The sequence below is a fragment of the Anolis sagrei genome, chromosome 4 (genome assembly GCF_037176765.1).
Source record: "Anolis sagrei isolate rAnoSag1 chromosome 4, rAnoSag1.mat, whole genome shotgun sequence".
In the NCBI taxonomy this organism is placed as follows: Eukaryota; Metazoa; Chordata; class Lepidosauria; order Squamata; family Dactyloidae; genus Anolis; species Anolis sagrei.
Genome location: NC_090024.1, coordinates 45,459,095 through 45,461,256, shown reverse-complemented (window position 1 = coordinate 45,461,256; position 2,162 = coordinate 45,459,095).

The following is a 2,162-nucleotide window of genomic DNA, read 5'->3' as shown; positions in this document are numbered from 1 at the left end:
ATAGCTAGTAGGCTGTTATGAATTGTGGGAGCTGAAGTCCAAAACACCTGAAGGGCTGGATTTTGCCCATGCCTGGCTAAAGCCTAAGTAGGGCACCCAAAATGGGATGCTCAAAATGGAGACACATTAAAACGCATTGACAGAACAATAAGTCAGAGAAAGAAAATGGACAGCTCCAATGAAGAGAGCAGCTGATAAGCTCCAGAAAAGATACTGGCAGTAACAGTAATAAAAGATGGTGGTGGCAGTCAGTGGCACTTTAACTATGCCAAAGCTGACACTAGTAAGCTGTTTCTGAAAAGCAGGAAATGGAATAGAATTGGTGGCACCAAGGCTGATGCTCCTGAAACAGGACAAGAAGGGCGAGCAGAGTGTGGATTAGCCAGGCAACCAGAGCTTTCCAACATTTCCTGAGCGTGCAGCAGCCCGACATATTTGGACTTTTTCCTCCCTTGGCATGTGTTTTTTACAGGAGCATTGTCAAGTCACAGATCGTGAGTCCTTTTCCATCATCACATATCTGAGAGCGTTGTGGGCACTGGATGTATAACAAGTCCTCTTTCCTCAAAGGGGAAAATGGTAGTGTCTGCAAAGTTTTTGAAGTCTTTGGGGAACTCAATCTGTACATGGGCTGGTCCATGCGGTCACGAAGAGTTGGAAGTAACTGAACGAATTAAAAACAGCAACCTGTACCACTTCCTTCCACCAAAGCAAGGCAAGAAGAATGTTCTAGAAAATCCAGATAAAAAACAGTGAAATATACTTTTTCTTTTCAGCCAAGCAGGCAATCAGAAACCTTAATACAACTTATGAAAATAACTGTAGAAGTGTTGACACATTCACAAGTTAGGAGCTCATTTTTCTATATGAAGGCTCGCCTCATATTTTGGCTAACAATGCAAATTCCAATTATGCTTAATACCTATGAATAAAAGTAATTTTCCAGTAGGTGTGTATATAAATGTTTTTATTTCTGGTGTTATTGTGAGTCTGCATTGTATGCAACATCCATTTAAGTGAAACAAAATTTGTAGTAAAGCAAATAAAATATAAAAAATAACACACAACCAATATTCAACTGATAATTAAAAGTCAAACTTTAAAACAAGCATAAGTATTAACAGATGCCATCATTTTCCAACATGCATGTTTGTCTGCTGCAGGCATATTCTACTTATAAACATACAAAATTCAAATTCATCTAAGACCAAAAATATATTTTAAAAATTCTAATGTCAAAAGATTTCAAAACTTTTTTCTCTCTTTTCCAAACTAAAAGCACAAAAGCAATTAACTGAAAGATTCAACCAATACCAACTCCAGTTTGTACTACTTACCAGAGACCTACATTAAACCTTGGCACTGGTGGCTTTGGTACCGTTAAAAAAAACTCACTGAATAATGTACATGCCTCTTGCAAAGCAGGTACTTTATCTATAAGCGATGAAGAGTGGGGCCAAAGAGCTGCAGTCAGTGTGCATGCATATGGCAGAGCTTGAGTCCCTTTCAGCACAGCCCAGTCCTTCAAAAGTGGCTCCCAGCATAACACAGGGAACTACAGAAGAAGGAAATGCAGGCAGTGCTGATGCACACAACACCTCTTTGGAGTTTGGCACACTAATCACAATCCAGGGAGGCCATTTAAATGCAGCTTACGCGGCCATATACTCAGGACAGATGAGTAAAAATACCTGGACTTCTTTATAAACTGACATTAAGGCTTGAAAGACTTCTTTCATAAGGTTTAGGGATGGGATTTGGGAAAAAATAAGTCGAAAGCCAAGGTGAGTATTGTTAGATGCACAGTCCTTCAGACGACAGCCTTCCTATGCTAGGCACAGTCACTTCACTCCTTTGTTTTTCAGGCTGGGAGTTATCTAAAGAAACTTATTTTAAAGAGAGAACAAACTAAACTAACAATACCAAAGAAAGTTTCAAAGTGGCTTCTCACATATTGAGAAGGAAAAGCAATTCACTTTCTAGAGTTATTCTGGAAAATGCTAACCGTTTACAAAAACTGGCTTATTAAAGGCAGCTAAGTGAACATTCTATATATAAATATTTATTTAGAATAATAAATAAATAACTATTGAATGGGGGCTTGAGTTTTTCTTTAAAGTATTCCAACATCATAGATTTCTTTACATACCATACACAATATC